General features: G+C 39.7%; 1 protein-coding gene across 10 annotated transcripts in view; it reads left to right on the top strand.

Moving 5' to 3' along the window:
- LOC100520317 (mitochondrial inner membrane protein COX18) overlaps nucleotides 1–21,732 on the top strand; it is an 80,550-nt gene extending 58,818 nt beyond the window's left edge. For 5 of the 10 annotated variants that reach the window (XR_002346391.1, XR_002346390.1, XR_001298348.2 and 2 more), the window contains 2 exons: nucleotides 16,609–16,769; nucleotides 20,987–21,732. The gene's annotated coding sequence lies outside the window, so the exon portion shown is untranslated. Of the gene's footprint in view, nucleotides 1–16,604; nucleotides 16,770–18,787; nucleotides 19,072–20,986 lie in introns of all 10 variants that reach the window. The other 5 variants (XR_002346387.1, XR_002346385.1, XR_002346392.1 and 2 more) reach the window with 3 other exon arrangements.

Below are 26,031 nucleotides of genomic sequence, written 5' to 3'. Positions count from 1 at the left end.
AAAAGTCATTTGGAATAAGGAGAGGAGCTGTCCGTGACCTCATGAAGAATGTTGCTCAGTGAAGACAAGTGGGAAACTTACATAGATGGGGGGGCGGTGACCTATTGTTCACTTTCTGGGGAGGGTTTGGAGGGGACAGTAGGCCAAATGCTGGTAAAATGCTCTGAAGGGCAATCCTTACATGGCCTGAGCATTTGGAATTTTTGGTTGGCTTCTTTCTATTGCCTTATTTTCCAAGTCTTTCTTGGACAAAGGAGAGCTCTCTTCATTTCCTTGTAGGCTGTGAATTCCTTAATATGCAGGCCTTTGTCTCATTGACTAAATCCAAGCCATAGGTGAGCAAATGAGAAAGGTATGGTCTCACACTTTTGTGAAAATTGGAGTTATGCTGCCACAAGCCAGAGAGCTACCAGAAGTTGGGAGACAGGCCTGGAATAGACCCTTCTCTAGCACCCTGGATTGAATGTGGCCCTGCTGACACCTTGAACTCAAACGTCCAGCCTCCAGAACTGCGGGACAGAAATTTCTGTTATTGAAGTCATTTATTTTGTGATGTTTTGTTATGGCAGCTCTAGGAAACTAATATCCCATCTCAACACTCTAACAAAGCGAGTGCCAGAATCTCTGCTTCAAAGGCCTTTTCTCTCTGTCTCTTTTGCAAACCTTTTTTTCTATAGCGTGAAAATAGTTAGGTCACATATGGAGTCTGTTTGCAGTATTATTACCTGTGGTTATGCTTCTATGTCCATTCTGCAAATGTGGTTGAGGAGAACTTTACTGAGTTATATCAATCTGTTTCAAAATAGACTTCAATATGAGCTCTGGATGAATATGTCCTTTATTTTTGATAGTTCATAAAAAGATTTGAAAAAAAAACTTACGTTTTTAGATGGATTTCAAGGACTATTAAATATTTCCTACATTTAAATAACTGTTAGAATGAGTGAAATTGGCCAATCTCGAGTAAGTCATTTACCTCTGAGTCACACTTATATTTAAGAAAGGTGGTAACAACAGTTTCCTGCTTATATCAAAGTGTTGCTTTAAAACAAACTAAAGAATGTGAAAACCCTTTATGAACTGAAAAATACTATATACTGTTGTGACATTATTCAACTATATGACTTCTGTTTTATTTATAATTTGTACTCTGCATGTTTTAAAATGAATTTGAGACATAATGAAATGCAAACTCTTGGATGATTAAAATATAAAATGAAACCATTTAGGGGAAAGGGAACACAAATATACCCCCAATCCTGAACTAAAATAGTGTGGTGGAGACTGTCTTAGCAAAGAGCTAGTCTGTAATTCCCAGCTTTCGTCACAGTTAGAGTGGCCTTGTGGCTTGGTTCTAGCCAGTGAGTCTTACTGAATAGAAGTGATCTGCACCAGTTCCAGGTCTGACTTGTAAAGCCTCTTATAGGGTGCTTCTCATGCCATAAACCATTCGCAAAAGATGAACCACTGGTACTGGGAAAACTGAGTGGGAGTTTCCTCATATTACACTGAGGGATCTGGTGCTGTCACTGCAGTAGCTTGGGTCGATGTTGTGGGGTCAGTTCAACTCCTGGCCTGGGAATTTCCACATTTTCCACATACCACATATGTAGCCAAAAAGGAAAAAAAAAAAAAAAAAAAAAAAAAAAAAGCATCCTGGTGCTCAGGATAGAAACAAGAATTAGAGAGATTTCAGAGTCTTCACTTTCTAAGTAGTAGCTGAAGACATGGATATGGGTATGAGAAGAGGACCAGGAATACCCCAACGCAAACTCTTGGATGATTAAAATATAAAATGAAACCATTTAGGTTTCCACCTCTTAAAGGGGAGCAGAGGGATAGCAGTACAACATGCAAAGGGATCCAAGGAGGAGCAATCTGAAAAGCTGAAGAATCCTGAGAGAGTGATAATCCTAAAGTCAATAATGACAAAGCAAGCAAAGGTGTCCAAAGCCTTAGAGCATCCAAATGGGATTGGTTCTCAAAAAAACACCTCTGATTTTCGAGGTCAGGAAGTCATTAGTAGTCTTACCTGAGGAGGTTTCAGTGAGTGGTGGTAGAAGCCTCTTAACTGCAGCAGGACAGGGATGAAATTGGTGTGTGTGTGTGTGAGTGAGTGGGGTGGGAAGTATAAGACAGCTCCCCTTTGTGAAGCTCGGCTGTGACAATGACAAAGAGAGATTATTAGTTTGAGGGACAGGAAAGAATGTGGAAAACTTTATTTTTTAGAAAATGTGAAACTTGGATTTTCTTTACCTGCAAAGAAGGAGTGGGTGGAGTGAAAAGAACTTATATGAGCTTGGAGTGAAGCTATAATTACTGAGCCAAGTGTCAGAGATAGTGGAAAAAAAGGTGGCTGAACCTTGGTAAGATAAAAGGATGCTTTGTTTCTCAGAGCCAGGTTGGAGGGAGAGAATGATTAATATTTGAGAGTTGATGTAGAGAAATTTGGAACTGTTAACATTTTAGTTTTGTAACATACTATTTTGAACTATGATTTATAGATAATACCAAAACATTCTATGGATGGATAATGTTGAATTTTGATAAAATCCCAAAGCAAGTCACCAGATGTAACTTAATTCATAATTTTGCAGTGTGGAAAGCTAATGAAGTTTAAAGGGACAATATTCCAGACTGGCATGCTTGATAGTACATTCATTAGACTACCTCTTCCTGATCTTAACTGGACTTCTCTAGAGCAGATTATTAATAGGCTTAATGTGGCATTTTGCTTGAGATCCAGGAAGAAAAAAAATGCACTTGGACACATCATAATTAAACTGCATGACATTAAACACAGAAAATAAAAGAAAATCTAAAAAACTAATTGGAGAAAAAAAGGGATTATCTACAAAGGTAGGTAATTAGGTTAGATTAGCAACAGACTTCTCTGTGGCAACACTAGGAGACAGAGGAAAGAAGGAAAATATGGAAAATATCTTTAAAGAAAACAGAGTTGGCAGCCTAGTAACCCAAATAAACTATGATTTAAGGACAAGGTTAAAATGAAGACATTTAACAATAATTTTGAAATAATTTACTAGTTATTCATTCTCATTGGAAAAAATTAGTCAAGGACACACTTTAAAGGAATTAAAACATTGAAAGTAGAAGGAAAGAATTAGAAGCAAGAAGTGATGTGACAGAAAGAAATTGGTACACATGGGATTATCTAAATAATCGCTAACTCTGCAAAATAATGAAAGTAATCCTGATTACTTTGAAGGCAAAACTCAAGTGGAAATAAAATACTAAACAATAATAGTGTATCAAATAGGAAGAACGTGATTGGAATGAAAACTCCGAAGACCTTTTATTAGGAAGAAGAGAGACATTGTTTTGGATTTTAAGTCAGGTTATGCATGCGGGTATTAAAAGGGTAACCACTGAAGTTGTAGAAACAGAATAAGTAAATTCAAATAATTTTTAAAATTTTTTTGTTTTATTTTGTTTTTTGCCTCTTTGCCTTTTCTATGGCCACACCTGTGGCATGTGGAGGTTCGCAGGCTAGGGGTCGAATTGGAGCTGTTGCTGCTGGTCTACGCCAGAGCCACAGCAACTCGGGATCTGAGCTGCGTCTGCAACCTACACCAGAGCTCATGGCAACGCCGGATCCTTAACCCACTGAGCAAGGCCAGGGATCGAACCCGCAACCTCATGGTTCCTAGTCGGATTTGTTAACCACTGGGCCACAATGGGAACTCCAATTAATTTTAAATCTGAAAACAAAAAAGATAAAACCTAAGCATGAGAATAGAAAAAGAATTTTAGAAGATTTTTCACATTGTGGTACCTGGCTCTTTTTTTCAATTTCTTTTTCTTTTCTTTTTTTTTTTCCTAGGGCTGCACCTGTGACATATGGAGGTTCCCAGGCTAGGGTCAAGTCAGAGCTACAGATGCTGGTCTATGCTACAGCCAGAGCAACACAGAATCTGAGCCACCTCTGCAACCTACACCACAACTCACAGCAACTCCAGATCCTGGGCCAGGGATTGAACCCACGTCCTCATGGATATTAGTCAGGTTCATTTCTGCTGCACCACAACAGGAAAGTTAAATTTCTTAAATCTAATAGAAAAAAGTGTTCATAGAAGAACATCAACAACATCAACCAAAAAAGACAAGAAACTTAGGGGAACAAATGGGTTAAGACTATGTAAAGGCAGGAATTCCCATTGTGGTTCAGTGGGTTAAGAACCCAACTAGTATCCAAGAAGATGCAGGTTCCATCTCTGGCCTTGCACAGTGGGTTAAGCATCCAGCATTGCCTCAAGCTGCAGTGTGGGTCACAGAGGTGGCTCAGACTTGGCATTGCTGTGGTTGTGGTGTAGGCTGGCAGCTGCAGCTCAGATGTGACCCCTAACCTGGGAACTTCCATATGCTGCAAGAGTGGCCCTAAAAAGCAAAAAGAAAACATGTAAAGGCAATGTAGAGAGGAACGTCTGAATAGCTAACAAGTTCACAGAGTCCTCAAACGCTGTAAATCAGAGAAATTGATGAAAGCAACAGTGAGAGGCCATGTTAAAGCCATCAGAACTCAGACATTAGAAATGCGCATGCAAAGTGATGGTCAGGATATGAAGTGATAAACACGATTATGTTCTCCTGTGGATCTGTGAAGTGGCATGTTCATTGTTATGCCCCTGTAGCCTGGTGTCCTCTTGGGTGTTTATCCCAGAAAGTTTCTTGCACATATCTATGAAGATACAGATCAGTAGTGTTAAACTAAGAAATAACGTGTTAGAACTGACGAAAGTATGAAACATTTGAGGAGAAAATAGGGGCAAGTTGGTCAGATGCTTGTGAACTCGTTATCCTCTTTTTGGGGTCTGAGTCTTGAAGGAAGTCCATAAAGTCATCTGGATAGGATGAGGGAAGCACAGAGTATCTGGTCTTTATGCAGAGCCTTGCCTTTGGCTTGAGCCACATCTAACAGGGTGAGAAAAGGAAAGAAACACAAGTGAAGATGGTGTCTAGAGAAATGAACCAGAGATACTGGGCCTGGTTCCATAGTGCAGAAGATAGAAAAGCAATGAAAGGACTGAAGGCTCCAGACAAAGAGGGAGCCATGTGTGGGGACAATGGCTGTGTCCCCTGCTTTGGCAGAGTGTGTCTCTGTGATGCTCCATAGTGCTAGGAGCGACCAGCCATGTTTCAGTAGACACCATCATCGAGTGCCCAGGAGCCAAACCGTATCCAGTTATGTCGCAAACCTGGGTACCAAGAACAGGTTTAAAGACCTACAGGTGAGGAGTGTAAGCCCTCTTTCTTCTGATGGTTAAAATCACATGATTTCCCTTCTACTTACAGACAACATATTGGAGAGGAGAGAGGGAAAGAGGGAGTATTCTAAAAGGGACAAAAACTTACCCCAAAGAGAGTTAACCTGAAAGAAACAGTTAAACAGGAAGAGATGGAGATGGCTTTAACTGGCATGGGAGAGTAGATCAGTTTTGAAATAAGGAGAAATTACACTTCTCCCCTATGTACCTGAGTGGAAAGTTTGTGGTCTGTCCCTGCTACGTTGCCATTTGCATCTTCATTGCACCAAATTAAATGTATGATTCAGGCAGTTCTTTTTCACATTTGATCTCAACAGATGGAAACCCTGTGGAGCAAATTACAGGATGATTCAGCACAGGAAACACACTTTCACAAGGAAACCAGAATCATGAGGCTGTGGTATTCATGTGTAATGGGTTCACCCACAAGCTATTAAACGGAGGTCCTTGTGGAATAAAAGCTGCTCCCATAAATCTTCATGGTTTTGACAAGCTGAGAAGCATGAGTCAGCCTCCCTCAGATTTCAGGGCTCCAGCAGAGGTCCCCTTGTCCCCACTTAAAAAAAAACAACCTCCTGACAGATGCTATCTTTTGCTTTTCAATTCTAAGCTAAAGCCTTTATTTTCCATTAAAATGCATGCAACTAGACTTAATATTGATTTAAGCATTTTTTCCTAACATTTTTTTTGTCATCCATTCTTGCTTTAGTTATTTCTCTCCACTCCATATTTTGAGTAATAATGTCTACCAACAGAGATAATTTATTATGAGATACTGGTTTCTTATTTGAAATTACTCAAAGATATGGAACAGTTCAGATTAGAACTTCTGGTTAGCATCTAGAGCTAGCTCTTACTACTTCACTGCCTTAGTTATTCCAGGCTGAAGTTACACCCCAACATTCATTTATCACTTCCAGTGCCTCCAAAAGGAGACATGGAGGACTAAGAAGCTAGTACAGTGTAGTTTGGGGGAAAGGACATGATTAGCTATTAAATTGGGTCATATTCTACCTTCGTTTTTCACTTAGGCAAGATGCCAAACTGAGTCTCACTCATTTAAAGGAGGTAATGGGACTTCCTGCACTGTTGTGGGGAAATTTAGTTGGCTCAATATGTGTGAAAGTTGGAGTTCCCATCATGGCTCAATGGTTAATGAACCCGACTAGTGTCCATGAGAATGTGGGTTCGATATCTGGCCTCTCGCAGTGGGTTAGGGATCCGGCGTTGCCATGAGCTGTGGTGTAGGTCACAGACGTGGCTCGGATCTGGTGTTGCTGTGGCTGTGGTATAGGCCAGCAGCTGCAGTTCCGATTCTGCCTCTAGCCCGGGAACCTCCATATGCCTCGGGTGTGGCCCTAAAAAGACAAAAAAGACCTAAAAAATATGTGTAAGAGTTCCCTGTTTTTCATATAGTTTGTCATAATTATTCTTTTTCTTTTCTCTATCACTTCCCTCTCAAAAACACACAATCAAGAAAGCCTCAGCTAATTCTTTACTCTTATCTAAATGTTCCCTGTCCTCTGGTTGTACTGTCCTACACTTACAGTTTTCTCCTGCCTCATATCCAAGCTAAAGGGTCTTTGAATTTCATTTCTAGTACTCCTTATTTCTGGCACCCATCTCTGGTATCCAAGCTGCCAAAGGGCAGGAAGCTAGGTCACAAATTTGTGGACCTCTTACTCAGAACAGAAATTGCCCTATGGCAGGAATAGGAAGATAAGGAAAAGTAGGAACTGGGGACATGAAAATGGTCTTAATCTTTGGCATCCGACCGCTGCTGGGGCCCTTCTGATACCCTGATTCTAAGCAGCTCTGTTAACCTTGCAGCTTCAATAGACTACTTGACAGTATCTAACACACCTTTTGGGGTTATTTGAACTTAGAGTTCATTATCTTTGACTTATTTTACAACTCTTTAAGTTGCAAAAGACTCATGGTGAGGCAAATTATTTGCTTACAGAAAGGCAAATATATTTTGTCCAATGAAGAAGGAATTGGTTCTGTCCTATGGAGGTGGCAAGTATTGCATCTTTTAGTTTCAGCATCCCTGATTGCCCATTCATACTCTGAATTCTCCTTTGACCAGTTTTTTAAGCTCACACTTATTCTTTCATTAATTCATAATTTACACAAAACTCTTTGACACATGTTCATTTAAATTTACCTGAATGCCATAATTTTAGTTCTAAAAAATTATCCTTTTACAGTTTCTTAGGTTTCACTTAGAAACCAGCTGCATCCCCCTGACAAAACCAGATTGACAACACTGCAGGAGAATGATGCTCCAGGACCAGTCAGGAACAGATTAAGTGCCACCATCCCCCCCTTTTTGGCTTCTAGAGTGAATCCACTTGTCCATAGAACTTGAACTTTACTGATTTTCTGTTTCTGTATGTTTTTTCTTCTCTACTGATGTTGTGTTTGCTTTTGGTTTTGATTTGAACAAGGTCAATAAGTTCTTCTTCCTTGAAAGTGGCAATATTGATTGGGAGTATGACTTTATAGTTTGACTATTTGGATGGTAGAGATGCCTTCACTGTTGAATGAGACACTATAGAGAACTCAATCCAGTTTTTATTTGTCTACTTATCTATTTTTGAATTTGAATCAAAAACTTTTATTGTCGCCTTATTTTTCATGGCAAGGTAATTATTTGCATAGGTTTAATAAAAATCTGTCCTTTTTGAAAATCAGGATATAAATGAACAAATTGACTGTGTAATCAGGCTTTATCTACAGGGTCATATTGGAGAATGATTCTCTTCTCATTAATTAGATTATCAGTCACTTTAAGGGACAGAATTGACTTTATTTATAGCGCCAAAGCCAACAAAGCTCTTCCAGCAACACTGGTCTGCTAACTGCTGACAAAGTTCCAGGATATCAGGTGAGAGGGAAGATCATGTCTCAGGTCATCAACTTTACTAAATGTTTTGGGGGGGAACCTTAAGGGAAGAATTCACATGAAGTTATAGATACTGAGGTTGAAATAAAATTAGTTAACACTCCTGCAGCACTGGTATAAATAACCAGACCTAACTCAGTGAGACCAATCTATCTTATTTTGTGAATAAGAATAATATTCGAGATATTATGATCACGGTGAGGGAAATTCCAGGAAATATTGTGAAAGACTTTGAAATGTATAAAAAGAGACTTGGTGTCCTTTCACTGGAAGGTTATCTGCCTGTTGTATCCTTCCAGTTTACCTAATTCTATGGGTCTATGCCTTTCATTGCTTTTCAACTCTTTTACAACACTTAATTTTAGAAAACTGGTGGAGATTCCTATTTAAAATGCAAATAAATTTTGTTCAGTGAAGATCCAGTTGATTCCACTCTGTGATTCTATTGGCAAGTCCATTTTAATGTTCCTGTTGCCTCTGTATGTGTCAGTTTGACCCCTCACCCACCTTTTTTTTTTTTGGTTTCATCTGCAGCATGTGGAAGTTCCTGGGTCAGGGATCAAAGCTGTGCGACAACAGCAACCCAAGCCATTGCAGTGACTATGCCAGATACTTAATCCTCTGTGCCCCGGGGAACTCCTGAATTTCCTTTTGAAGCAGTAAATTTTTTTAACATATTTTTGGTTCCCTCAATTAATCAGTTAAAGAAAAACTTTGGCATCTGTTAACTTTATATTTGTATGAGTCACGGTATTACTCTAAAAAAAATTCTACCTTACCATAACCAGTGGGGAGGGGAAAACTAAACCATTTAATTTCTTTTTTTTTTTTTTTTTTTTTTTTTTGGTCTTTTTGCCTTTTCTAGGGCCACCCCTCGGCATATGAAGGTTCCCAGGCTAGGGGTCGAATTGGAGCTGTAGCCGCCGGCCTACACCACAGCCACAGCAACGTGGGATCCGAGCCACGTCTGTGACCTACAACACAGCTCACGGCAACGCTGGATCCTTAATCCACTGAGCAAGGCCAGGGATCAAACCCGCAACTTCATGGTTCCTAGTCAGATTCGTTAACCACTGCGCCACAACGGGAACTCCTAATTTCTAATATTTAAGGTTGGTTTTGCACTAGTTTTTTTTGTTGTTGTTGTTGTTGTTGTTGTTTTGGGGGCGAGGGGAGATAGCCTCTGCTCATCACTCATTGTTTCACAGTGGGTAAGGGCCATGTCTCATCTGAGCCTTAGTTTCCTCATCACAACCCCATTCCTAAAAGGATGGTCTGGTTGCAGGTCTCTCTCCTGAGATGATGAGGAGGACCATTTGTGTCTACTCAGCTTTTTCTGGGTAAAATATTCTTTTCATCATTTTGATTTTGCCCTAGTTTTATCAAACTTTAATGCTATATACAAGGAGGCTCTAAATAATGCGTAAAAGGTAAAGTCAATAGTTGAGAAACTTTGGTGACTTCTTTATTGAGGTAGTGAATGGCACTCTAGTGGGTATCAAATGTTTTTCTAAGTGAGCTAGTTACCACTTCTCGGTTTAGCGAATCAGTTGAGAGATCATTAAACAAATTTTGGTTACAGAACACTGTAGAAGTTCCCTGGGTCTGCTATGACAAAATACTGCACGCTGGGTAACTTTAAACAACAGAGATTGATTCTGAGGCTGAAAGTCTGACATCAAAGTGTCCACAGAGCCAAGCATCCTCTGAAGTCTGCAGTATAGGGTCTTTCCTTACCTCTCCCAGCTTCTGTTGTTTGCCGGCAACCTCTGGGGTTTCCTGGCTTGCAGACGCATCACTCCAATCTGTTATCAGATGGTGATCTTCTCCTGGTGTGTCTTTACCCATCTTCCCTCTCTAAGTGTCTGTGTCCCAGCTTCCCCTTTTTATAAGGGCACCAGTCATATTGGATTAGGGGCCCACTCTGCTCCAGCATGACCACTTCTGAACCGAACTAACTGCACCTGCAACAACCCTGTTTCCAAATAAGCTCACATTGGGAATTAGCTCTTCAACATATGAATGGTTGTGTGGGTGTGCACAATTCAGTCCATAACAAAGAGGACATTAGAATTCTAGAGGAAAAAAGAATTACTAAATCATAGCCAGAGAATTGAACAAGAATCTTGATAATTCTGTATTTTATCTGTTTTTGTCCTCAGGCTCTGAGTCAGTAAAATTTGGGAGCTCAACTGATTTCTGCAGGTATTCATGCCTGATTGGAAAGCTGTTTGGAGGCTAGGTAGCATCCAGAAGCATAATTCCATCTCAGAGTGGCTTGGTGTATGGAGTTCACCATGAAGAAAGGCATGGTAATGTGTGGGTGAGCCAGCAGGAGAGACAGATGAGTCCAGACACAAGTTGAAAAGGACCTTACTGGAGTTCCTATCATGGCTCAGCAGAAACAAATCTGACTAGCCTCCATGAGATAACAGGTTTGATCCCTGGCCTCGCTCAGTGGGTTAAGGATCTGGCGTTGCCATGAGCTATGGTGTGTATCGCATTTGTGGCTTGGATCCCATGTTGCTGTGACTGTGGTGTAGGCCGGTGGCTATAGCTCTGATTTGACCCCTAGCCTGGGAATCCATATGCCACAGGCGAGGCTCTGAAGAGACGAGATAAAAGAAAAAAAAAAGGACCTTTCTACTCCAAAGTCACTTCCTAGCACATCATAGAAAGCAGTTCCTACTGGGGACCTGGGAAAGTGCCCATCCTCTCAGTAGAATGGTGACCTTCTCCTTCCAGTCACAGATTTATGAGTTTTCCTTTTGGTTTCATTAATTTTCATCTCCCTAGTTGCTCAGAGGAAAATCAGGATAATTTTGAAAGTAGAACTTTCAGCCTAAGGTCTTTTATTGCTCCTGAGTTTGTGGTTTTGGGTATTACTCATATATTTACATCCACAAAGTAAGCTGGAGTTGTTGAAATGTGGTTGTTAATTAATCAATTAATCTAAGAAAAACCTTCCCTGTTAGGCCTTTCTTGTATCATCTTTCCAGTGAGGTTGAAACCAGGTTTCCAATAATTTCTGATCATGAAGGATCCTCTGGCTTAGGACTACGGTAGAAAAGTTCATGGAAAGCCTGGGGTGTTAACTTCTTTCCCGGCTGTATTCCAGCTGGTTTTAAATCCCTCTGCTTGCTTTGGCTTTCCCACATTACATCTTTATGTGGGTGTTAGAGGAACCTTCCTCTCGTGTCCAATAAAACTCACCCCTTCCCTCTCAATTTTGCTACAAAAGGTTGGAAAAACCCGATGGTAATCTTACCTTAAAATGAAGACCAAAGGATAGACAGAGGCAACCAAGAAGGTGAAGTTAGGAGTGGCTGTAACTTTTCACACTGCACTGTTTGGGAGCAGCAGTCAGGAGTGAGCCCCACAGAAGGGATGGCCTTTTATGCAGTGAGTCCTTTGAAGGAAATATGAGTCTCATGAGAGTGAGAGGTTCACCTTGAGGTTTAAGAAAGGATTAGCAATTCATATGTCCTACCAGCCAAAGGCAAAAAGGAAGTTGTTCATGAGTTGTGGGTGGTCAGATGTCCACAGAGCTGTAGAAGAATCTGACAGAGATAAACTGCAATGAGGAAAAACAAAGAAGGGATTTCTTCTGAGCAGACAGCTGTGCTGTGAAGTCATCTAGGGAGCACCGAGCATTGACGGGGATGTTCAGATGTAGAAGGCAACAGGTTCTCCCAGGAGCTCTGGGGATCCGGACTCTTGTTTCTTTTCTGCTGTTCACTAGTTGGAGGCTCAAGTACAATCCCTTTATGTCCTTTTTTTTTTTTTATTTAAAATTTTTAAAATTAAATTATAGTTGATTTCACTTCATGTCCTTGAATCTCACTCTCCGAACTTAACACCTTAAGTATTACCTTTGGTTCTGCTTCAAATAACTTTTTCTTGGGTCTGTCCATTTGCTTAGAAGCTCTTTTGACCACAGCTTTGTTTAAATGCACATATATGCATTTAGGAGGAATGCTATTAGTGCTGTCCTTAACATTGCTACCGGTATTGTGCAGTGGGGGCGACTGTAACAGGCACCCCAATCTGAGTAATTTATATTTGTCACTTTCTTGAATTTTAACAGCAATCCTAAGACGAGCTATTGTCCTCCTTTACAGCAGGGAGGGGGGGAAATGACGTCATGTAGGTTATTAACGTGTTCAAGTGAAAATGGATAGTTAAAAAGCACCCAGACAGTAAATGAGGCCCTTGGAAATTGAACTCAGGCTGATGAGACTGTAAAGATAGGAAAGGCCTGTGATGGGGGTGGGGTGGCATAGCAGTAGGTGGAAAGTGGCCATGGGAGGCATTTGGGGGACAGAGAAGGCTACTGAGCATCTTAAGGAAGAACCAAAAAACAAGAAAAGGTACAGAAGGTGCCAGGACAAGATTTTCATTAAAAATTATTTTTACCCCCCTTTTAACAATTTTGAAAATAACACATGTACATTGAAGAATAATCAGATGGTACAGAAAAAAATTAAGGAACCAAAGAAAAATATACTTTGGACCATCTTCCGTAATTATTTTTATTATTGCATATTACCTTCTAACTTTTATCTAATGTTCCCATTTTCCTCAAGTTGCAATCTGCTTAATATTAAAATCGTAAACCTTTCCCATGTTGTTACATTGTCTCTATCATTATCATTTTACATGGCAACATATTAGTTCATCATGTTATATATAAAAAAACCATTTCCTCATGGTTGGATGTTTGGAGATGTGCACTTTACTTTTTTATTATTTATTTATTTATTTATTGTTTTTTAGGGCTGCACTTGTGGCATTATGAAGGTTCCCAGGCTAAGGGTCCAATCAGAGCTACAGCTGCCGGCCTACACCACAGCCACAGCAACACAGGACCTGAGCCATGTCTGCGACCTCCTCCGAAGCTCACAGCAATGCCGGATGCCTGACCTAGTGAGCAAGGTCAGGGATTGAACCTGCATCCTTGTGGATACTAGTCAGATTCGTTTTCACTGTGCCACAATGGGAACTCCCGGGAGGGTGCACTTTTGTGGGTAACTTGAGATAGATTCTTCTTGGTGGGACTTCAATTCATTACCTTGGGGAATCTGGTTTCTAGGAATCTTCTTGGGTTCATTGGAGCTATGGATTAATTGAAAATGACAGTTATCCAGTATCTATTCTGCCTACTCCTTGTAGAAGATGAATCTTAGAAAGCTTGTAGCATGGAGTTAGTATTCTAAAAAATAATTTAAAAAGAATAAAGGAAAGGAGAATGCTCTTTGGGTGTCAACGAGAGTCACAAAGAGAAACTTAAGACATCAGTAGAGAGATGAGTGACTATAATAATGTATTTCTATGTCCTGCATAAGGCAGCATTCAGCACAGTCAAAATGAAGCCAGAATTCCAAGTAGAAATGGAATAACTTTAAGAAAACTTTTCTTGGCACTGTAAGCTCACACATGTACTTTTATATGCTGCAAAACTGAAAAAAAAGTTAAAATTCTGAAGTATTGAGGCCATAGCTATAAAAAAATTAAGGTTTTAAACTAGATTTGTGAGAGTAAGAAAATATGTGTTATGGTATGCTAACTGCTATTCTATACAGCCCTTTTTTCATGCTGGCAAATGCTCTACTTCTGCCAATGTGAACAATTATTTTTGCTGGCAAAACAGTTCAAATAAAAATAGAAGCAAGCCACCATTTCTTAACATGGTAAAGTTGAAAATTTCAAGCATTTAATGGAAATTATTTACACACTTATTTCATTGTTATTCAAAGGAAGTAGTAGGAATTCCATGAAAGTTTGTGTTTATGACCAAAGTGAATTGCTAGTGTAAAGGTATTTGAAGGTTTGAAATATGATAAATAGGAGATGATTTAAAAAGAAGCAAGTGTATCTGTTTTAAAAAAATATTATTATTATTCGCATCAGCTTTCTCTGACTCTGACACGACTAGGTGAGTCTGGAAAAACCAGGGCATGTGGACTACCAAATAGTCATTCATTTCTTCTGTGTATTTAACAGAAAGCTGATTTTGCTCACTGTGTCCATGGATCCAGCTAAAATACTTTCCCAGTCTTGTTTGCAATGAGGGGTAACTACATGACATTTTAGCTGGTGAAATAATTGACAGAATCTGCTAGATCGTGCTACACTGCTCTTTCTTCCTTCTTGGTCTTGCCTGGAAAGCAGATAGTGAGGTTGAAGGGGATGGCCAACCTGAGAGCATCTCACAGCGAGACTAAGGAATTAAGTTACATAATGAGGACAGGGGAGTGAAAAAGGAGTAAGATCCTGAGGCGTTGAGGACACCCTGGATCTACTGGGCTGTCCTCTGAATTTTTCTATTATGAGGCAAATTGAGTGAAGCTCTTTGGCTAAACCCTGTCATCAGATTTCTGTTACATCCAGTGCACACAAATCTTAAGTGATATAGAGCCCTTAATATAGTCTCTTATTTATAAACTATCCATTATGATAATGATGTGTTTAAGGATTTTTGTCCTCCAATCCTCTGGGCTGTTAATCACACTAATGAGTTAACATTTGTAGTGTTCCCTCTTGCTCATCATAGTATTTAACACCTTAAAGTGTCTGACACATGTGTGCACTTATGAAATATATATTCACAGGCAATTTGGAAGGTTGTTTTGATTCCAAAATGTGTGTGTATGTGAATCACACACGTATCTTTACATAAATGTATACATAAGGAAACATTCTATATATTTACAATTACACATTAAGTGTTTAAAAATACTTGTATGGTTTAAAATGCTCAGGTATTTAGGAATTACTCTGTGAGAATAATTGCCACTATTTACTTCCTTTCCAATTAGGATTTCTGTATGGCTGTAATAATGAACATTTGTGTGTTGCAATGAGCTCTCAGGTCTTAGAGAAACAGAATTGGCGTGGCTGAAAGGGAGATAAAGAAACAGTGGTTGATTCCTTCCAGCAGCATTTGTCAGACCACCTGAATAAGCGTCTGTACAAACAGGACAAAACACACAGGATTTTAAACTCAGGTCACTTTTAGCAATACAGCAGGTTATACCATTCTTTTTCTGGTCGTTCATGGCCCATTAAAGCTGCCTACAGTAGAGAAATCTGTTCAACTTTGTTTAATCCAATATTTCCCGATCTCTGTGTGATTATGAAACCTATTTAAGTTGAATCAATCAATACCCACTGGAAATACTGTTATGTGATACATGCTCTGGGAAACCCTGTAGGAAGAGGGACCAGAAACATGTAAAATCACCACTATCATGTAGTATTGACCTAGAAAATCTAGGGAAGTTGTACAATAATCAGAAATAAGACATAGGATTTTTGGAAAGAGGAAAAAATTAAGACTTTTTGCAGAAGACAGAAATTCTTATTTTACCATGAGGGAGAGATATTTATTTTATTCCCCATTTTTCTCTGGTGGCCAAAGTACCTGTGTAAGACATAGGTGCTCAATAAATACTTGTTGATGGAAGGAAGTTTTGAGGAAGGGAGGGAATCTCATGAGTAACCCCCACCCCGGAGAAACACCCTGGGAAAGCTGGCCAAGAGCCATGGCTTGGTGAGCTTTCTGAGATTTGAACATGCCTCACACCTACATTTTATCCAAATTTTTATTGTTGGGAATTTTGAAATTAAAAAAAAAATCTAGTGACAGAAAATATGCAGACTTGATAGTTATCAATCAGAATCCTTCTCAACATAGTATTCCGGGCAACTACTACAAATTGATCAGAGTGGAAAAAGGAGCTGAAAACCTTGTTGCCATCTTAATGTAGGACTTAATATCCTTTTTTCTTGGCCAAGTAACTTAGAGTTATTTTATAATCGGCATACTCACTTCAGCACTATCTGAAGATAGATGATTTATTTTTTTCTCCTCTAATACTATTGCGGTGGTTTTAAAATGATCACTTTTTTTTTTTGTCTTTTTAAGGCTGCACCCATGGAATATGGAAGTTCCTAGGCTAGGGGTTGAATCAGAGCTGCAAATACTGGCCTGCACCTTAGCCATGGCAACAGTGGATCCGACTGGATCTGAGAAGCATCTGGGACCTACACTGCAGCTTGAAGCAGCACCAGATCCTTAACCCACTGTGTGAGGCCAGGGATCGAGCCTGCATCCTCATGGACACTATGTCAGATTCTTAACCTGCTGAGCCACAATGGGAACTTCACAAATTTTTTGATATTCCTCCCTTTAACTGAGGGGAACTAATTTCCTTTCCATTGCATATAGGCTGGAGTGGACTTAGTGAATCTCTTCTCATAAAAAGAGTATAATGGAAGTGACAGTGTAAGACTTTGAAGCCTGGGTATAAAGGTCACTGTGATTTCCTGCTTATTATCTCTCTCTCTCTTTCTCTCTCTCTCTCGCTTTCTTTTTGTGTTTCTCTCACACATGATTCATTGTGGGAAAGCTAGCTGCCATGTGGCAAGAAACCAAGGCCTCCTGCAAACAGGCATGTGTATGAGCCATCCAATGGTGGCTCCTTCAGCCCCAGTCAGACCTTCAGGTGAGACAACAGCATCTGCCAGCATCATAACCTCCACCTTATGAGAGACTCTGAGCCAGAGCTACCCAGGTAAGGCGCTTCTGCATTCCTGACCCTGATTAGAAACGGAATAACTTACATACTCTGTTTAAACCACTGAGTTTCAGAATAATATTTAATGCATAAATGGATAACAAATACAACTATGTTAAAAACTTTTAAAGAAACAAAACTCACAGCCCCTTTTAAAACCCACCCCCTTCTAGTCCCAATTTCACCACTTTGGTGTTCCCAAGCTGGCTATGTATCCATCAATACCTGCTTTTTTTTCTTTCTTCCAAAGCAGGGGTCAGAAAACCCTTTTAATACAGAGCCAGACAGTAAATAGCATAGGCCTTATAGGCCATGTGGTCTCTGTCACAACTACTCCACTCTGCCCTTGTAGCATGAAAACAGCTGTAGACAATATTTAAATGAATGAGTGTGGCTGTGCTCTAATAAAAGTTTATTTATGGACACTGAAATTTGAATTTCCCATAATTTCCACATCATGGAATGTTATTTTTCTTTTGACTTTTTTTTTCAACCATTCAAAAATGTAAAAACCATTCTTAGCTTGTAGGTCACTTAAAGACAGGCGGTGGGCCAGATCTGATCCAAGAGTGTGGTTTGACAGTTCCTGTACTAAGGTAATAGAATTCTTGATATTTAGCTGGCACATGGATGCCCAGAATAAAGACAGCATTTTTCTTTCTTGCTTGCTTTTTTTTTTTTTTTTTTGTCTTTTCTAGGGCTGCATCCATGGCATAGAGAGGTTCCCAGGCTAGGGGTCGAATTGGAGCTGTAGCCGCCGGCCTACACCAGAGCCACAGCAATGCCAGATCCGAGCCGCATCTGCAACCTACACTGAGCCGCATCTGTGACCTACACCACACCTCAGCAACGCTGTATCCTTAACCCACTGAGTGAGGCTAGGGATCGAACCCCGCAACCTCATGGTTCCTAGTTGGATTAGTTAACCACTGAGCCACAACGGGAACTCCAAGACAGCATTTTTCCGAACAGTAGCCATGTAACCACACTGTGGTTAATGGGAAGTAGGTGGAAATGATATGTGAAGTTCTGAGTCATGCTCTTAAAGGGAAGTACTGGACTCCCCCTCTATTCTCCCTGTTTCACTTCTCACTGGCTAGAATGAAGATCACATTGGACTGTGCAGATGGCAGACATGTCCTTGGTATGGTGGAACTGATAGAGCCAGAAAATTCCTGGCTCTAGACTGTGTGCAGTTGTGTTGTTATGAGAATGAAAAATAAGACTACAATCATTTTGTAAAGGGACTTCAGTTTTTAGGACCTTTTTTACAATTTGCCAGATCTATATGCTAACTAATTCATCTGGTTAGACTTTGGGTAACATCTTTAAATGTAATGACAGGTTAATGTGTTGTCTTTTCAAGAAGCACTGCAGACAGTGATTAACCAGCTATGTGTGGAGTTGAAAAATTCATTCTTGGTTCCTTATCAAGCTAGGCTAGTCTGGACATAGGACAGCTTTAACTTTTTTTTTTTTAACTAGAATTTCTAAGTAATTGCAGGTGTTTGCCTTTTCTTTTGATTGTTGGTTTCCTGTAATTTGAAGTGAACTAATGTGTTTTTGGATCCCCTTTCCCCTGCCTCTATCATGCTTATGGCCAAGGGACAAACATTATTAATTGGGGTAAACAAACAATTTACTCCTTATGATCTCCGAGGAATAATTAATTCACCTTGTCCTTTGCGAAGCTTATTTATATAAGTGAATGGCTTTAAAATCCACCCTCCCCCTCCCCCTGCAAATATCCCATGGTCCTATGAATTTTCTCATTCGGATGATAGTTGAAATAAATTGTAGTTACAAGAGACCTAATTATCTTGTGAGCACTTTTTATTTTCCACAGCAGAACTTGGGGGGTCCCAGGCTGTGAACCACAGTGAAAAAAGATCCCCCTACTTGGCAGCACCAGAAGATCAGGCATTGTTCAAGCACAATTGTTTGAGTTCTTGTGCTGACAGTATCGCCCATTCATCTCCCTCCCCCTTTTCTCTCCCTCTTTCTCTCCCCGCCAGAAACCCAACTAGCCTTAAGTAGGCACGGTTTTCCAAGTCCTGGCCACTGGTGTCCCTAAGAGATTTCAGGGAGAAGCAGTTTTGGCAGAGCTTAGAGCCAGAGGCCGGCCAGTGAAGGGAACAATGTCTGGGTTTTGAGAACAGCTGGAGCTTTGGAGGGAGAAAAGCAGCTTGGCGAATGAGGAAAGAATGTGCTTGTCACTTCAAGAGGCGAGAAACTTCGATTTCCCTCCTGACACTGCCAACAAGTTTCATTGGAAAGGACAGAGTGGTGGTGATGGCAGGTGACTTTTGGTTTGGATTGCATGGAGTTTTTCATGTTTATTTTACCTTTTCAAAGAGCAGATAAATGTACAAATCCCACAGCTAACTATTCTGCATTCTACTTGTGTTTTTATTGGATAAGTGAGTGTGGTTCCTCAGAGTTATTTTTAAGAATGCCGCCCCTGGCCCATTTTGAGCCTCTGCTTGCTTTCCTTGCATGTAAGCTAATATTTGTTATAGGGAATTTGGAGAAAAGTAGCTGAGGAAAGTGAAGGCCCGAGGGAGAAAAGATCCTGTTCAGAGAACATGAGAGGAGTTACGGTGGGGGGAAATGGGTGAGTCCATTTAGACAAAATAGGAAAGTTTTAGTTGAAACCAAAGGTGAACTTATGAAAAGTTTGACAGAGATGGGGGGAGATTTTTGAGATATCATACTCTGGTCATGTTTTGATTTCTCTCTGATTTTCTTGAATTCTTATGGAAACAGAAGAACAACAGAGACTATTTTCTCATTCTGAATTCCATTTGTTAGACTTGGACAGTGTGACCTGATTTTAAGTATCACTTTTAAAATGAACAAAAAGACAATCCAGTAGTAATATTTGAGAAATAATGTTATCATTTTCAACTGTCTTTCCTCCCTTTCTGAACACTCAACTTTTTTGCCTGCTTTCAGAATTCTCCCTTTAATTTTACCAAACCTCTATACACACACACACACACACACACACACACGCATACAAAGCTGGCAGTTGGATCATGGAACATAAACAGATCTAAAAGTTAAAATGGGGAATCAGTGGGAGTATTGGGAAGGGAAAAAATAAATTCTTTTGCTTTTTTAGCGCCACACCCACAGCATAAGGAAGTTCCCAGACTAGGGTCGAATCAGAGCTACAGCTGCCAACCTGCGCCACAGCCGCAGCAATGCTGGATCCTTAACCCACTGAGCGAGGCCAGGGATTGAACCCACATCCTCATGGATCCAAGTGAGGTGCATTAACCATTGAGCCACAAAGGAAATTCCCAGGGAAAAAATAAATCTTGAGTTCTGCCTTTCTTTATTAGAACTTACAGAAGGGAGACTGAGGCTCAGCAGGGATCTTTATAACTTGTCTAGTATTACCTGATATTCTTTCATTCTTTTCTTTTTTTCTTTTTAGGGCTGCACCCACGGCATATGGAGGTTCCCAGGCTAGGGGTTGAATTGGAGCTACAGCCGCAGGCCTACACTATAGCCATAACAATGTGGGATCCAAACCGTGTATACAACCTACACCACAGCTCATGGCAACGCTGGATCCTTAACCCATTGAGCAAGGCCAGGGATCGAACCCACAACCTCATGGTTCCTTGTCAGATTCGTTTCCACTGTGCCACAATGGGAACTCCTTACCTGATATTCTGTTAATGATAAAGTCAGGTTATCTGGATTTAAACATAGTTTTGATTCCAAAATCCATCTTCTTTCCACTGCCCTGATTTTGTCCGCCTAATAATATCTGGTTTGATTATGTTTACATTGTTTAATCATTAAAGATTGATTGATCAGAAGTAACCTGTATATATTACTTAGGACTCTTCTAGTGTGTTATGATTCTAGGTAATGAGACTTTGTTACTAAGATTCAAAGGACCACAGAGTCTTCAACAATAGAGTCATTTTGCATCTCCAGAGCTCCAAGACTGGAATTAGTACTTCTGGAGAAAAAAACATTTTCATGTGGTCTCTTGTCACTGCCGACAGTGAAGTTCCTGGCCTGGCCAGTTTCGTTGAACCACTTCAGACGTGGTGTCTTCCTCCACATCCAAACTCTGTGGTAAACTACCTTTAGTTTGGGCACTCTTTTCAGAGGCCAGACTAGCAGTTTCACAAGGTGTATCTGGTATGAATCATTGCAACTCTTTTTTTTTTTTTTTTTTTTTTTTTTTGCAGAAAGTGTCTCTTAGGGCTGTTGTTCTTAGAAGAGTGTGAGCGAAGCAGGAACTTGGAATTTCATACTCTTTTTCCAGCACAAGTATGAAGAAATGAACTAGACGTGAAGAAGTCTGTGAAAAGAAGTCAGTGAACTTCAGGGAATATCCTGTGAGCATCATCTTCTTTATTCAGCAACATTAAGAGCATCTCCAGTGGGTTCACATATATTTTTTTGAGTGTCTGTTTTCTGTTAATCATGGTGAGAACATTAAGAATAATTTTAGAAATTGGAAACATTCTTAACTCTGAGAGATCATTACTTTGCTCTGCTGTGGTTACAAATACAGTAAGTTCAACATAAACACAGCTTAAGAAGTGTCTCAACCACTTCAGAAATGTAGAAGTATTTTTTATAATCTAGAGTATTTAATTAATCAAAACTTCTATTCCCCTAGTATTCTGAGTAATCAATATTTTCATTTGTGAGTTTCAGATGAAGAATTATTTGCACAATGACATATCTGGGTTTTTTAATACACTTTCTTCTGAATCTTTCTTTAGTGTGATGTGAGGTATACATGAGAAGTGTGCATTTAAATAGTCACAGTAATGATTGTAATGAATTCCAAGTGAGGACCGCATGCTCTAATTCCCATGAATTGAGGGGTAATATTTTTATGTTATCGTTTTCTATAATAAAACCTAAAAGCAGGTGCACATGTCTGGCAATTTAAAAGTTTCAATAAATTAATATTTGCTAATAATACTGACCTATTTCTCCTAAGGATTACATAAGTGGAAGTTTTATTTTAAACTAGTTTTTAAAATAGTGTGTTATGAAGAGCCAATGCTATGGGTATAACAGAATTTTACTATTAAGTCAATTGAGTATAACATGTAAAATTTTTTTCTCTTGGCCAACAATCTCTGATCTAGGGCAAAATGTCTCAGAACAGTTGTCCAGAGTGATGCAACTTCATAGGCACCACTTACCATCTTTATTGGAAAATTGAGTAGATCTTTATAGACATACTTTTATGTGTCTCAAATTGAAAAACCTACTTATAGATATTAGTCTGATATTTTAGTGACTAAGTAAATTATTAAATAAAATATTTATTAAGTGGTAATTTTTAATAGATTTCCTAGTTTGGGTATATCATTCTCACTATTTAAAAGTTCATGTAGGAGTTCCCTAATGGCCTAGTGGTTAAAGACTCGGTGTTGTCACTTCTGTGGCTCTTTTGGTCCCTGGCCCAGAAACTTCCACATTCCTTGGGAACAGCCAAAAAACAAAACAAAAGAAAACAAAACAAAAAAACAACAACAGCTCATGTTTTTAAGATTAAAGAGCAACTGAATGGGAGTTCCCGTCGGCTCGGTGGTTAACGAATCTGACTGGGAACCATGAGGTTGTGGGTTTGATCCCTGGCCTTCCTCAGTGGGTTAGGATCTGGTGTTGCTGTGAGCTGTGGTGTAGGTCGCAGACGCAGCTCGGATCCCCCATTGCTGTGGCTCTGGCGTAGGCTGGAGGCTACAGCTCTGATTAAACCCTACCCTGGGAACCTCCATGTGCCGCGAGTGCGGTCCCAGAAAAAGGCAACAAGACGAGATAAAGAAAAAAAAAAAAAAGAACAACTGGATGGAAGGATAGAAAATGTTGTCTGGGCATATCAACTAATCAACATGCCACGTCTGGGCCTTTTTAGAACTGACTCTGGGCTACCACAGAACATGGTCTGCCTCGCCCTTTGGCCTGGGTGCTCAGGTTTGTTAGTGTTTGAATTGCCTGCCATCAGAGAGACAAACAGAGCTTCACAACACCTCCCTTTATGTATAGATATGTGCATAAAATAGAAATTTAGCTTTAAATAGCTTTAGCAAGTCAGCAGAGAGGTTAATCACACAGGTTGCTGGAGACAACCTGCTTGGTGAAACACTGGCTTTACTTTTTACTGGGTTTTGACATTGGTCAAGTTTTCAGACCTCTGTGAGTCTCCATGTCATTATCTGAAACATTAGGAAAATAATAGTACCTCATTTGTTAGTATGAAGCATGAATGGAATGATGCTAGTTAAGCACTTAGCCCAACTCCAGGTGATACTAAGACTAAGTAAATGTTAGATGTTATGATTATGATTATTATGATTATTATTTTTTTAATTTATTTTTTCCACTGTACAGCATGGGGACCAAGTTACACATACATGTATACATACTTTTTCCTCCCTCTGTTGTGTTGCAATGTAAGTATCTAGACATAGTTCTCAATGCTACACAGCAGGATCTCATTGTAAATCCATTCCAAGAGCAACAGTTTGCATCCGTTAACCCCAAGCCCCAATCCCTCCCACTCCCTGCCTCTACCCACCAGCAGCCACAAGTCTATTCCCCAAGACTATGATTTTCTTTTCTGTGGAAATGTTCATTTGTGCTGTGTATTAGATTCCAGTTGTAAGTGATATCATGTAGTATTTGTCTTTCTCTTTCTGACTTAATTTCACTCAGTATGAGAGTCTCTAGTTCCATCCATGTTGCTGCAAATGGCATTATGTTGTTCTTTTTTATGGCTGAGTAGTATTCCATTGTGTATATATACCACATCTTCCTAATCCAATCGTCTGTTGATGGACAAGATGTTATGATTATTGCTAATGATGATGTTACTGTTGTAGTTCTTCATCATATTATTACCATGAGTATATTTCTCATATAAACCAGAAAGTGAATATATAAATTTATATGAAGTGTGGGATAGTGCCTGGAATGCTTGTGTAAACTCTCAGTAGCACTTCATTTCATGGTTTAAAGATAATATAGATGTAGAACCAGTAGACAGAAAGCTGCATGAATAACAAGAACAAAAGAAAAGTTTACAGACAAATTATAGCATTGATTTTTTTTTTTTTTTTGCTTTTAGCTAGAATGAACTCATCTTACTATAGTAACCTCTGATTACCTCTGCTGATAGAATGGTGATTGGTTGGTATATTTATCTTTTTTTCTCTTTTGCCTTTTAGGGCTGCACTTGTTGCGGCATATGGAGCTTCTCAGGCTAGGGGTCAAATAGAAGCTACAGCTGCCGGCCTACACCACAGCCACAGCAAGGCCAGATCCAAGCCACATCTGTGACCTACACCACAGCTCATGGCAATGCCAGATCCTTAACCCACTGAGATAGGCCAGGGATCAAACCTGCATCCTCATGGATCCCAGTCAAATTCGTTTCCTCTGCTGAGCCATGACAGGAACTCTGGTATATTTATCTTTAATATTTTTTATTAAGGAGAAATTCACATAACACAAAATTAATAATTTTCAAGTGTATGATTAATTAGAATTTACTGCATTCACGGTGTTGGCAAACACTCCCTTTAGGTGGTTATGAGATATTTTCATCACCCCAAAAACCTCTTACCTATAAATCAGTCATTCCTCATTTCCTGCTCCTCCTAGCCCTGGCAACCACCAATTTGCTTTCTGTCTTCATGGATTTACCTCTTTTTGGATAATTCATATATATATAAATGGAGTCATATAATATGTGACCTTTTATGTCTGTTTCTTTCACTTAGCCTGATTTTTTGAGGTTCATCCACATGGTATCAGTACTTCACTCCTTTTTATGGCTGAGTAATATTCCATTGTACATGTGTGCCATATTTTCTTTATCTACTCCTCTGCTGATGGTCTTCAATTAGTTTTTAAAATGGAAAGTTCCCGTTGTGACTCAGCAGTAACGAACCCAACTAAGATCCATGAGGATGCAGGTTCAGTCCTTGGCCTCAGTTGGCCAAGGGTTAAGGATCCAGTGTTGCTGTGAGCTGTGGTGTAGGCTGGCAGCTGCAACTCTGATTTGATCCCTAGCCTGGGAACTTCCATATGCCTCAGGCGCAGGCCTCAAGAGAAAAAAGGAAAATTACTTTAAATACAGCCCAACAGCCCAATAGAAAATTACTTTCAATATGAGATTCAAAAGGGAAAACATTAGGACCATGAGACAAACTCTGCATTTATCTAGCACCACTGGATTTCCAGTGACTAGTGTAGAATGTGGCACCTAGTAGGTACTCTCAGATATTTACTGCATAAATGAATGCATGTAATATGATGTTAAAGACTGTCTTATATATAGAATCAATACTCTCCATTGCACAAACCCAACTGAAAGGTAGGGGGCAAGGGAATTCATTGGCAGAGGCCACCCAGGTCAATCATAGGGCACCGAGCAGAATGGAGCAGAGTGAGTCTGGAGTGGCAAGCTGAGAAAGCCAACATATGCACCAAGAGTCCCTCAAATCCTAAATGAGTAAGTGTCTCATTGTCATCTCTTATCTTATTCAGGGCCACATAAGAATGAATGTTAAATACCATAGACATGCGCCCCAGACTTGTGCTTTCCCCCATGAAACCTCCGAGAGTCTGATTATAATGTAAGGAGTTAAAAAAAAGTAATGACTTTGATTAATGTACAGTTACATTTTTGGAAGCTGGGGAAATTTAAGACCCAGAGAGTAACAGTAATGCTAAACTTTAAGAAAAATTGAAACTTGCCCACTATGTAATTCTTATGCCATGCATCTTATTGCAAAGAAGCAAAATGAAATTAATAGAAATCTTGCCAGTTTAAAGAGTCTGGAAAAGGATCTTGTACTGAAAGAACTCACTACACATTTGCAAACATGAATCAACTTTTTTTTTTTTTTTTGTTTTTTTTTTAAGGGCTGCACCTGAGGTATATGGAGGTTCCCAGGCTAGGGGTTGAATCACAGCTGCAGCTGCCGGCCTATGCCACAGCCACAGAAATGACAGATCTGAGCCACGTCTGCGACCTACACCACAGCTCATGGCAACGTCGGATCTTAACCTACTGAGTGAAGCCGGGATCAAACCTGCATCCTCATGGATGCTAGTCAGATTCGTTCCCTGAGCCAAGACGGGAACTCCATGAATCAACTTTAAGGCAGTTTTTTTTTGAATGGTTGAAGAATGAATTTCTTGTTCACCAATTTTATAAGCATAATTAGAATACTTTCACCACTCAAAGCACTATTTGATTATT

The sequence above is a fragment of the Sus scrofa genome, chromosome 8 (assembly GCF_000003025.6).
Source record: "Sus scrofa isolate TJ Tabasco breed Duroc chromosome 8, Sscrofa11.1, whole genome shotgun sequence".
Classification (NCBI taxonomy): Eukaryota; Metazoa; Chordata; class Mammalia; order Artiodactyla; family Suidae; genus Sus; species Sus scrofa.
The sequence above is the reverse complement of the archived record's forward strand: the minus strand, read 5'-3'. Positions and strand labels throughout refer to the sequence as shown.